The following is a 13,799-nucleotide window of genomic DNA, read 5'->3' on the forward strand; positions in this document are numbered from 1 at the left end:
AAGAAAAAAAAAGAAGAATCAATTAAAATGGAGAGATCGGAAATCATGATACCTATATTCGATGGTGAGGATTATGGAATGTGGAAGCAAAGAATCACGATGTTTCTCAAATATAAGGAATGCGAGGTTGTTACAACTAGAATGAAGAACGAAAGAGACGATGAAGACTGGGACAAAAAGGATTTGAAGGCGATAAATATAATTTATAGTGCAATATCGAACAGACAATTGGAGTATGTTAGGGAAGGAAAAACGGCGTATGATATAATAAAAAGGTTCGATGAAATGTACTTGAAAGAGTCGACGGCACTGCAGATCGTATGCAGAAGGAGATTGGAAAACATAAGACTGGAGAACTACAGTGATTCAGCATCATTCTTTAACGATTTCGAAAAATTAATAAATGAATTAAAAAGTGCGGACGCACAAGTAAGTGAGAGGGAAAAGCTGAATTACATGCTGAATACGTTACCCGAAGAATACAGCTACATAGCGGACATAATAGACGCATTGAAAGAAGAGGATCAAACGGTAGCGTATGTAAAAAATAAAATAGAGATAGCAGAGAAGAAAAATAAATCCAATCGAGGAGAAAGGCAAACCAACGCCTTTTCTGCAAAAAAGGAAGGATGCTTCAGATGTGGAAGATTAGGACACTTTGCGAGAGAGTGTCAAAATGGCGTCCAAGCGGGAAGCAGTAACGGCTATTGGCATGGGCCAACACCTGGTCGAAACAGAGGAAGAGAGAACAAAGGCAATACGAGCAGAGGACGTGGAAACTTTCATCATCAATCAAGAACCGGCACGGGCGAGCATGGAAACTCAAGAGCAGGCATATGGACAGCAACGGCGCACGCAGCAAACAGCAGTGAGACGAATGAAATAAGTAAGAACGAAATAGTGTGGCTATTAGATAGCGGTTGTACCGATCACATAATTAATAATATAAATTATTTCGATAAATCTATCGACCTAAAAGAACCGGTAAATATATATTTAGGCGATAATAGACCGATAAAAGCGACAAAAGTTGGGAATGTTATAAGTTATTTTGAAGCATTCGGAAAACAAAATAAAATAAATATGAGGAAAGTATTTTACGCGAAAGAAATGTCCGCAAATTTGATTAGTTTAGGTAAACCAGCAGACGATAAGAATACGGTTATTTCCAAAGGAAATATTGCGAAAGTAATAGATGAGGATAATATACTTACAGCTCAGTTCAAAGAGAATGGGACATATAGAATAAAAAGTATATTGAAAGGGAAGAAGCACTTAGTAAACAGCGCCGAACGTAGTGGTATGAGTAAAAAGGAAAGATGGCATAGGATGCTAGGACACGTAAATTTTAAATATTTAGAGATTTTGGGTAAAGAGCAGCTAGTGACTGGCATACCGAATGAATTTGAAAAGGAACTTTTGAAATGTAGGGTGTGTATAGAAAGCAAAATGCATAACTTACCTTTCAAAAATAATCGAACTAAGGCTAGGGAAATAATGGAAATTATTCATACGGACGTATGTGGTCCCTTTAAGACTACCGGATTCAATGGAGAAAAATATTTCATTTCATTTATCGATGATTATAGTAAAATAGCTAGGATCTATTGTATAAAATCAAAAGATGAGGTCTTTGATTCTTTCGTACAGTTCGTAAATGAAGCCGAAAATTTAACGGGCAAGAGGTTAAAAATATTAAGATGCGATAATGGTAAAGAATATTTAAATAATCGAATTTATAAATTTGCTAGGGATAAAGGTATAAGAATAAATAATTGCCCAACATACGTACATGAATTAAACGGGACAGCGGAAAGGTATAATAGAACAGTGATGGACATGGCGCGTTGCTTGTTAGCGGAAGCGAAAGTACATAAAAGGTACTGGCCGGAAATAGTTTGTACAGCGGCATACTTGAAAAATCGAATATTAGCGAATACTATAGAAAGAAAGACACCTTTTGAAATATTCTTCGGGAGAAAACCAAGTGTTAAAAATCTACATCTATATGGAAGTAAAGTTTTTGTAAGAAGGCCAGAACAAAAAAGAGTTTCCAAATGGGATAAGAAGGCAGATATGGGAATTCTGTTAGGATATAGTGAAGTAGGTTAGAGAGTCCTATTAGGTGTAAAAATAACAGTAGCGACATGTAGAGGTCGTAGAAACAGACAAAAAATGTATCGGTTTTGAGGAGAATTCATTCGATGCAGTTAGCGATGATAGTAAAGATAATTATTTATTGGACAGCATGAATAAGGAAGAGTTAGAAAGTAGAGAAGATGAAAATGATAATAGTTCTGAAAGCGTAAAGATTCCTAGGAGATCTACACGTAATAAGAAAACTCCAGTAAGGTATCCAGAAAAGGAAAACAGTAGTGAGATTCACGCAAATTATTGTAGAGTAGATATCTTTTGCACATTTGAGGAGGCGATTTGTTGTGAAAATAGTGAAGTTTGGAAACAGGCTATGGATAAGGAAATAGAATGTCTCTATAAGAATAAAACTTGGAAATTGGTAGAAAGGGTAAAAGGCAAAGAAGTATTAGATGTAAAATGGGTTTACACGAAAAAATCAGAGGACAGGTATAAGGCTAGATTAGTGGTAAGGGGATTTCAACAAAGAAACGTAGCCGATGACATATATTCTCCAGTGGCGAGTAATCAGACCTTTAAGATATTGCTATCATATTGTTGTCAAAATGGAGTAATAATTGAGCAAATGGATGTAGAAACTGCCTTTTTAAATGGTGAAGTAACCTCGGAGGTATATGTAAATCAACCAAAGGGATATGCGGACGGAACGAATAGAGTTTGTAAATTATCGAAAGCGCTTTATGGGTTAAAAGAAAGTCCGAGGGATTGGTATGAGTGTTTTGATAGGTATGTGACGACATTGGATTTTAAGAAGAATAACATAGAGTTGTGCCTATATACTCATGGAGAGGGGGAAAATGTTGTTTATTTGCTAATATATGTAGACGATTTGTTAATCTGTAGTAAAAACAAAAAAAGGATACAAAATGTAAAGAAGCTATTACCTGATAAATTTAAAATGAAAGATTTAAGTGAAGTAAAAGAATATTTTGGAATAAATATAGAGTATGATTATATAAAAAATGAAATGAAACTAAGCCAAACGAAATACATTGAATCATTAGCGAACAAATATAAATTACAAAACAGCAAATTGTACTGTACACCAACGGAAACAAATTTAAAAATTGAAAACGCTGAGATAAATAGAAATGACATTGGATACAAGAATTTAATTGGCGCATTGCTGTATATTAGTACAAATACCAGACCCAATATAAGTTATAGTGTGAATTATCTTAAGTAGATTTCAAGATTGTTGTAGCGAGACACATTTTAAATATGCTTTGCGAATATTGAAATATTTGTACCGAAATATTGAAATATTTAATATTAAAGATTTAAGGTTACATTAGAAAAGGAATGAAAAGTGTGAAACGATAGATTGTTATGTGGACGCTGATTGGGCAGGAGATCATTTAGATAGAAAATCTACTTCTGGATATGTAATTAAATTGTATGGAAATGTAATCGGTTGGAAATCTAAAAAACAAAGGTGTGTGACAAAAGCCTGGACGTATGCAGAGTATGTAGCTCTATCGGAAGCGGTGAGTGAATTAATGTCTATTAGAGAAATTATGAAGGTCTTCAATGTAAATCTAGACAATAACCCTGTAAAAATTTATGACGATAACTCTGGAGTGATAAGTATAGCAAAGTACGGAAATTTCACAAAAAATTCTAAACACATTGAAGTTCATTACCACTACGTTCACGAATGCTTAAAGGAAAATAAGATAAATATAATTTAAGTAGGTACAGACGAAAATACTACATAGGTTCTCTAAGAGGTTTTTCTATGTGCGATAGTCGAATCAAAGATTTGAATTTTTAGATTTGATCTACAGTGTTTATATTTTCAATAATGTTAGAAATTTGGACTGAAAACTTACCACCATTGATAAAGCATACTGGCGTTGGCTTTCCGTCGAAGTATACAATTTTTTGAACGATTTCTCCCGATGCGAGGGGTGGTTCTTGCTGCAGCAGAAGAGTATTATTATCTAATTTTAATGTTTTATTGGAGAGTTCGAATCGATATTGATTTAAACCGGGTAAGCCTAATATGCCGTCTTCTATGATAGGGAAATTATCATCTACTAAGGAAAATTCTATCTCTTTGTTGAATAAATTTAGTTTAATTTTGGAATTGGATTCGTATTTGGAATGTTCCATGGAGAATTTCTATGTGTCTGGTATTATTGTCCTTCCTGGGTAGCATCCTCGTTTAAGCAAGTTGATTCCTGCTCCCGAGTCAACGAAAAATCGCAATCCTCGTCGTCCTGGTAATTGTAGTCGTATTGTGGATAATCTTCCTGAGGTAGCATTGTTAATTCTGATTGTTCTTGAATGTGGTTTATTCCTGGAGGGGCTTTTGTTTGAGGCGGTATTCGAAAATTTTGGCATTGATTGGCAAGGTGTCCCAATCGATCGCATTTGAAACATTTCGTTTGTGGCCTTTCGTTTAATGGTCGATTTTCAAGCTTTGTAAAATTATTCATTCTTGGTAGAATGTTTTGTGTGGGTGGAGTTTTGTTATTCATGTTACTTGTAATCGTGAAGCGGTTACCTACTGGACGAGACGTCTGGTTACGATAAGATGGTGGAGTGGTTGTTTGTCGTGTCATCCGTCTGCGAGCGTTGTCTTCGCGAAAGTATTTTTCCACGTCCATTGCCTTTTTTTCTGCATCGATGATGTTTGGGGGGGGGGGGGATTAGCCAATAGCACGTGTCCTATTTCTGAACGAAGGCCTCTTACATAGTCAATCACAGAAACCATGTATAGTCGATCGTTCATCGCTCATCGAGTTAGTTCGTCTTTATATTCATTGGTAATGCTGTATTGAAGTTTGTTGAAAACACGTCGAAATCTAATGTTATAATTTTGCACGCTTTCGGTTATTCCTTGCTTTATCACTCTTAACTGATCTTGGTGTTCTCTTACTGATGCTTGAGTAGCTACGTTACGTCTTAATCCTTCGTACAGAGTTTCGAATTCGTTAATATGGATATTGCGGATTGTCATTGCGGCTTTTCCTACAATTTTCTCTATTTTGATCATTTTTAATAATAACGTTTGTTCGCTACACATCATTCTCATTTCTTTTATTTCACGAATAAAATCTTCTACACTTATATCGTTTTCTCCGTTTAGTATCGGAGATACTAAACAGCTTTTAGATTTCCAGAGTTTCCAGCTGTTGAATTGGATGGTTGGACATATGTTGGTGGCTTTTGTGGCATAGGTGGAGGTGGATTAGTATCGTGTTTTAATACTGATATATTATCGTCATCGTCAGTCATCATAGAACCGAATTCAGTTGATTTTACGTTTATTTGTGGTAGTTTAACACGAGAGAGGTTTCTACTTAATATTTCCATTTCGTTAGCGCGTTTTCTATTTTCTTCGTTCGCTAATTTTAAAGCATTCTTTATTTCGTTAAATTGTTGTCGAAATTCTTCGTTCTGTCTCTGTATTAAGTCTAAAATTGCTCTGGTAGAGGAATCGAGTGTTCCCGTTTTATTTTGAACTCCACTTGTAGAGGGTAAACTTGTCTCGGCTTTTGTGTCTTTCTTGTTCATATTGTCTCTTCGCTAGAGTTACTAGAGAAACTAACTTTTCGCGTTCTATATTGTTTAAAAGAATTCCGACTTTTCTCACCTTGATACGTAAGTTCGTAGAATGAGGTTCCCTTGCGGTGTTTTCCTCTGTGGCGCGTTCAAATGCGTTTGAGTGTCAAACTCGTTCTGTTGATTTGTTCTATGCTGACAGTGGCCCCGTTAATTTGGTCCACCGTGGTAAATTATTGACAGCAAAGTTCATAACACAAGTAGTTCGAATCCTTCGATCTTCAATAATGTCCGTAGACCGAAATCGTAACTTCGTTTACACTGAAGCGAATGGATCCTGGCAGGATCGCCAAAATGTCACGTAAAAATAATGGGAAAATAATAATAAAAAAATGTTGGGTTCTTGAACCAGAGTTCGAGGTACCTTTATTTTATAATAGGATTACAAGTGTGCGATTTGACCGTTACCGAAAGACTGAAAGACTCGATCAAGACACAGCCCTTCTAGATGTTCGTTTATCTTATGCCTATGTGCCGAATTCATATTCCTTTGTTTTGGGAGTCGGTGTCGTGTGCAAGGCTGTTCAGGTTTCCTGAGTCTGTTGGAGATATTTGTTGACGTTACATGTACGTCAAGACTGTGTAAGTGTCACGAGGCAAAACAATAATATGAGTCGCTCTCGATTTGCATCGTTCTCTAACTCATGCGCCGCTACATACTTATATAGCTATTATTTCTTACAACCTAGCGTATGCAGTTGTGTATGGGGCCTTAAGTTCACTGTTTATAGATACTGCTAGGAATTAATCGAACGAATTCAACGCAGTCGCGTTTACAGAGTTCCGTATTATCGGAAATGCCGAATTCGCGTGGTTTCGCTTTGACGTTCGTCCACGTTGACGATTATTCAAAGAACAACCGAGAGGCCTCCGCGTCGCAGCTACGAAAGACATCGAAGCCGCGACACCCTTCAGTGACTTCCCTATCTTTTCCTAAAACCAAGGATGACGCAACTCAGGCAATCGTTACAAGCGTTCGAACTTCACATTTTCTTACCATACTATCAACAAAAAATGAAAGCTGGTTTTCAATGAGTCATTATATAATTATATGTCGGAGATGAAAGAACACCGGAGCCTTTGGAATTTTAGATAATCCCGCAACATTCTAACCTAGAGTCTACTATAGCTGTAATTGAACAATTGTAGTTATTCAATCCGATTGTAATTGTTCTAGATTAGTGACGGTGAGCTTTGGCTCGAGGTGACAGTCTGTCGCCCAACGTAGCCGCGGTCAAGGGATAAACGCTTTGCCTAACAAAGGTATGGAGTAATTCTATAGCTCTCCTTAAAAGAAATATTCGTGGCGACACGCGACAGTAAACATTCCAACGGTTTCTGTCCCGTGGCTCGCCACACGCAGACCCTATTCTTCGAGTAAGATGATTGCCAGATGTCGATGCGTCTCCGCAGTACATGTTCGGCTAGCTGGAGGGCCCGTTATAAATCTTAAGGTTTAGTTAACTAAAGTCCTTCAAACAGACAAACAGTCTTTGTCCCAACTACGGGAAGATAGGGGAGACATATTTTTCAACGAGCGGCGTCTCCCACTAGCAACTTTCCCTCGAGGGCGGCTAACATCTTTTTCTAACCACCGATATGGAGATTGACCAATTAGCAGCAACGTCAATTTCCCTTACTTCCTAAACGAAGGCTTTCCTCGACGAATCCGATGATCTCGTGTCCTTAGACACACCCCATTATAGTTTTCCTCTGTGACATCGTCGGGACGGGACGGGCATTCTTTTACGCGCTCCCGTCGACCAAAGAGTAACGTCTTTACGCTCAGCAATTATTTTTACGAGTCAGACTTAGATTCAGCGAGAACGCCCATCTGTCATCCCGTTGGCCGCGGATTCGTTATTGAACCGGAGACCACTGTCACTAGTGTCGCGGACGTCTCACCGCCGTGGTAGATTGTCAAAACCTGTGTTATTCATACCTGTGTCAATAAATCGTATCTTCGTTACACCGCAACGATGGCTACCTTCAATGAAGACTCCTCAAACACCGACAACCCTATCCCCAATGTCATTCCGACATATATATCCACCGAAAATGCGCTCTTGTAGACAAACGCTCGATTCGCGTCATAGCTTTTAAAGCTTGTCGCATCTCAATCCGTTGGAAAAAATTTTTCCTGTAGCATATTTTATTTTTACGAACCAACAAGGTCTTTGTTTATTTCCTTCTTTTTTTTTGCTCCAATTTCCCCATTGTTTTTTCAAGGATAGTATTTCAGAGCCACTAGTCAAGTTTATTGTAACAATAAACTTACGTTTCGGAAACATTTTGTGCTGTGAAACAGAATACACTAAAGTTTGAAGGTCACATCGATTTTCGAAAGTTTATAAATGGAGGTGTATGACAGTATCACCAGCTGTTGCTGTCCAAGTAACTCCAACATCGAAATACTACAACGATTCCAATCGAAAGCGCTAAGAGCCTTAATAGACGCACCTTGGTATGTTACCAACGAAACCATCCATCGCGACCTCAAGATACCTACAGTCAAAGAGGAAATAGCAAAATATAGCGACAGATATAGCAAAAGAGTCAAGAAACACCGAAACCCCCTAATCACTGGACTACTCGATACGACGGACCAGATTCGCAGGCTGAAGAGGCACTACTCGCTAGACCTAAACGTTAGATTCATTTAATTATCCAAATTAAGCATATGCACTTACTTATAATACTTATAAATTATACCTATCTATAATAAGTATTAACTTATTGTAAATAAACAGCCATGTCACTGCGCCACGCCGGAAAAATTACTGAAAATTCTCAACGCGAGAATTGATTGTAATTTCAACAAATAAATAAAAACAAAAAAAAAGCTGTTGCTGTCCCCAAGCGCCAAAATACGTTCTGACTACTATTTTATGTATCTCACAGAAGTATGTCTTCATTCATCATCTCCCATGCCATCCACCAACGTGTTCTTAACATGTTATCTCCTAGTAAAATATTGATGTTGAGTCAGATATCCAACTGAATAATCTTTTCGGTGTCTACTATAAGACATTTAAAACCAAGGCTCGTACACACGTGTGCTTATACGTCAGATGTAATACTTAACACGAAACCTGCTTATATTAATATTAAATTTATGCATAGTAGGATGTTCGACCTTTGTAAAAATGAAATTATAATACATACAGTTTCACCGTGGAAAAGTGAATCTTTCTAGCATGTCCACGCAAATGCAGCGGAGGGGAGGACTGTGCATGCACCAAACAACTTTACGTTCGTAATTTTTCACACAAATGTACAACTGTAGGGAAAAAATTATCTCTGATTTTTCGGATGTTAGGAATCGACAATATCGCATAACGGAATGCTGTGTTCTACGTATTCTATTTTTGTTACGAAAGTGGTACAAACGAAGTCCACGTAAGAATAGTATAACAAAATCGGTTGAGGTTAGGTTATCGTGCAGATATCGCGGCTTTTGCATTGGAAATCACGCAACTGCCAGTCTCGTCGTTCCTTGTAAACGAAAGAAAGGTATTGTAATCGGTCGGAATTAACATAAAACTCGTCGTTTCATGATAATACTGTGCATTCTGAATATGCTATGATTTGGTTTAAAATAATAAATAGTCCATTCTTGCATACTATTGCTCCAGCTTTACTTGTATTTTCGATATTGGTATAAATAGAAAGACAATTAATGTCGTTCGAGTCTATTTTCGGATCATTTATATTACGTTTAATCCATATAGTTATCATATGAGACATAGTATCGTAAAATTTGGAAGAATAAAACGTTCGTACAGGAAGTACATTTTATAAGAACTCCAACAAATCTGCGTGTGCACCTAAAATACAAACTGATAGTGATAGTGATTGTTCATAAGTTTATATACATTATCTAATGTCAATCGAAGGTATCAATTCTTTTTCTCCATAAGAGTACTTTTTCATTTATATGTGTTCAAAAATACATGTGTTCAACCGTGAAGCATATGTCACCTACAACGAAAAAGAGTTTTCCTATACTTAATATTTCCTTTATATACCTATGAAAGTCTATTCTTCGCGTAGTATGAAATTATGAATAAATCTGGAATATTGTTCAATCTGAAAAGAAAAATAACTTATTGACATCATTCATTGATACGAGATTCAGAATGTTTGTTTTGTCTTGCAGAAAAAGAAGGCAGCCCTCCCTTTCTTTTAATGTGAAATAGAAAGCGAAAATTTGAAAACAGATTTTTTGGAAATTTACTTGCAAATATCGTTTTCAATATCGTGATTTTCTTCCCAATGGTAATGTACTTTCAAATTTTCCAGTATCCCTCTAAAAACAAAAAGTCGAACCTCGTTATTGTTAACGTAGGCATTACAAGGAAGCGAAGTATTAGAAAGCAGCTCCTTTTTATTATGGATTTCTCTATAATCATGTAAATAAGAAATTCCGGAAATTTTTTCCTCAAGAATTTAATTCTTGTGTTTTGATTGATAATTATTACACTGCATACTAACTTTTCGCATACTGTTCGCGTCTAACAGTTTCCTAATAATAACTACTTCAAAATTACATATGTTCTTGCACGAATTCAAAAGTACGTATGATACAATTACAATTGATTCTAAAATAATAATTATTTAAAGATATTAAGATACTAATTAAACGTTTCACTGTATTTCAAAATCTGGAACAACAAATTTTTATTTATAAAAAATGAAACTGTCTTTATATATTCTTTGTCATGATGCTATTTCTTATTACCGTGTCGACATTTTTTAAAATTCATTTTGTTATCTCTACGCAATACGAAAATTCATATACTGCTTAATATTTTTTGCATATTATCCATCCACCGCATGATATCTTCTGAAAAATCAAAATATTAATGTTATATTATTACAATGCTTCTTAAATATCAATTTTTGACAAATTTGAAATCCAATATATTTTGCACAATTATTATTTATCAAAAAATTCCAAGTTAGTAACTTTCTTTTCAAATGGCAAATAACATATACTTTGACTTACCTGTAAGTTTTTGTTCCTAATCATCATTTCCTCTTATAGAACATCATTATTGTTCTTATAATTACTACCAGTGTCATAGATATTGTAGTGGCTACAACTGAATTAATAGAAAATGATAAATAACTGTGTATAACACTAACACATAATTGTGTATAACAATGACAGATAACTTTTACTTACATATCAGTCGATAAGGGATTACTGTGATATCCTGTTGATGTTTCTTAAGGCACTTGATTAGGTGCGATACGGTATCATTCCTTATGGTATACTGTAGATAAGTATTTTAGAAAATAACAAGAATAAATCTAAATTATTCAGAGGTTCCAGTTTCGGCTTAGACATAAATACAGGACCATTTGCAAAGAAGAAAGGGTGCGTTTCTACAGCCTCGTTATAGTAACCATGAATACCAATCTCTGAATTACTGGTTACTAAACATAAATATCCTATAAAATTTAATATATTTCTTTAATTTTTAATACATACATGAGTTAGTAGTTCTAAATTATGAATCATCCTACCTGTGATATTACGCTTTTCCTTATAATATCATCACTCGAGTGAACAACATTAAGATCATGTAAACCATGTCATCCTATCTTACTGTGAAGATACTTAGTTATGTTATCTAACATTATAAAAATATCATCAAATTCAAGTCCTTTTATTCACATCACATGGCCACGACGATCTGGTTCTTCGTTATATAATGTTCTAAAATTTGTCGTATATATAGGATGTACAAACCGTGATATCAAGGTATCAGTTCTTCCTTCCCAAGGGACAGTTTCATTAAAATTCTGATAGAATTAAAAATTAATTATTAATATTCTAACAATCATATATGTTAAATACGTTATAGTCAACGATATATACCTGAGCGAATGTAGGGGTGATTCCTTGATAATTATAAATGTCATCAGCCCACATCATTGTGCCACTTCTTTGTACTCCAGCCTCTAGATTAACAGCCTAAACAAACATACGAAATTTTATAGAAGCTGTACAAAATATAGTATATATGCGCAATATTGAAGCGTTCAAGGGGATATAAAGGTAATGTACATCACATACACGTGTACTCTCATGCAACAAAATACAATTAGATTTAATAGTATAAGCTCTTTTATTCATCATAATAGATTGGAAATTTAAGTGTCTTACGAGGGTGAGTAAAAAGTTACCCGCTCTGTCGGTGTAGAATTTATTTTAAGCAATTGTCAAAAAAGACATACATCATTTTTTGACATAATCACTCGATTTCTGTATACACTTTGTCCATTTGCCGAAGGACCTTTATATTTTCTCATTAAAAAATGTTTTGGGCTGAGCTGCGAACCACGAATGCATCGTCGTCTTCACCTTTTCATCAGCTTTTTCGGCATCCATCTCGCACAAACTTTTTAAAATCCAAATCTGTCGTGCACTATTGCATAAGCAGAGCCGTGGCTGATTTGCAAATGATTTGCCACATTATCCAGTGTCACTCGTCTATTCCATAGAGCATAAGTTCATGAGCACGTTCAATGTTGTCATCGTGGATGTGGACGGGCGTCCAGCTGTTTTTTCATAACACTCGTGCGATCTTCTTTGAACTTTTGTGCCCATTCAAACACACTTCGTGACAAAACACTTTCTCCATAATGTGCATTAAATCTTTGATAAATATAGGCATCAAACATAACCTCCGACCACAAGAAACGAATCACAGCATCCTGCACTGTTTTCCTGCAAATCACCATTGCAAAGCGCCATTACTCGCGCAACGGTCACAAACGAATTGACGTAACACAAAGAAACCTGCGCAGCAGCACTGAACAGATATTGACGTCATACGAAGAGTGCAGATGGATCAATACGGTCGACAGAAGTTTTAACTATCTGGAGTGCGGATAAATTTTTACTGAGAGTCGTATAGGAATCTATAATCTGTAAGTACACCTTTGGCTGAATGGAAATTTCTCTTACATATAGTCAAAAATGCAGAAACTGTGTATTGAATTGGAAAGTGATAAAAAATAAGTGAAGTTTCGAGGTTGCATGTGATTGCATGAGTACACAGGACGTTTTTAGCGAATAAAAAATAATTTTGAAAGACACGAGACTTATCTTGTATTTTATGCACTCTCTGTGTCCGAATTTCCAGAAGCTCTCTATCTTATGAAGTGTTTTAGATTAGCCGGAAAATTTTGTACGTACATACAAGAAGTATACGATCTAAGTGGAATATTCCATTATTCTCTTGATACAAAAGAAACGAAATTTACAGAACTTCTCAGAAAGTTGGTTTATTATTACCAAATTAATAGAATTAATATACGTTTATCATCTTTACATACCTAAGTTGTGGAGGTTTATCGTGCGTAAAAAATTAGTGTCGTTTCAAAGTTACATTTCGTACATTTTAAGCCTATAATTTGTAACGTACAAAACAATGTAAATTTGAGCTGTTTCTTATCTCCACAATAAGAAAATCCAACTTTACGTTTTTTACACAATGATATTTATGGAACAGTAATATCATATTATTGCATCGCTTGGAGAATGAAGTCAAGGTACGATGTGACCCTAGTGTAAACGCTGGGATACCCAGCTGTGCCGCACTTATAAGCATAAGACACAATACCTATTAAATACGAGGTTAATTCATGTTGTATCAGCAGTGATCCGCCGCGGTCAGCCTGAAAGGATCGTTAAATTTTTAATCAAAGATACTGAAATATATCGATCGAATTGTATTGAAATTATACTTATATACAGTAATAATCTTCTATTGATTTGTGTATTGAAATACTCCAATTTATAACGTACATGTTATATGTATTTTGAGCAAAACTAAGATTAGAGGAAATTAGATTAAATACCATAACGAGGTGTGAGAAGTGGGCAAAACTATTAAATTGTGTTTATCTATTATTTTTAATGTTTAAGACGTCGATTTGATGTTAATTCGAATCGACGTGTCTTCAGATACCGTATAGTTTGTAGTAACTCTGTAACTTAATTACCGTACAAGAATCCTCTCCACCCTGAGCATGTTCGGCGCATATTATACCATCAGTGA

General features: G+C 35.6%; 1 long non-coding RNA gene across 1 annotated transcript; it reads right to left on the minus strand.

Moving 5' to 3' along the window:
* Positions 1–11,337: 11,337 nt before the first annotated feature.
* On the minus strand, positions 11,338–12,032 carry LOC126877205 (uncharacterized). Its single transcript, XR_007694825.1, has 3 exons — positions 11,920–12,032; positions 11,612–11,707; positions 11,338–11,535 (listed from the first exon to the last, which is right to left on the minus strand). It is a non-coding gene; the product is annotated as an uncharacterized LOC126877205 (long non-coding RNA).
* Positions 12,033–13,799: the final 1,767 nt, after the last annotated feature.

The sequence above is a fragment of the Bombus huntii genome, unplaced genomic scaffold (assembly GCF_024542735.1).
Source record: "Bombus huntii isolate Logan2020A unplaced genomic scaffold, iyBomHunt1.1 ctg00000132.1, whole genome shotgun sequence".
In the NCBI taxonomy this organism is placed as follows: domain Eukaryota; kingdom Metazoa; phylum Arthropoda; class Insecta; order Hymenoptera; family Apidae; genus Bombus; species Bombus huntii.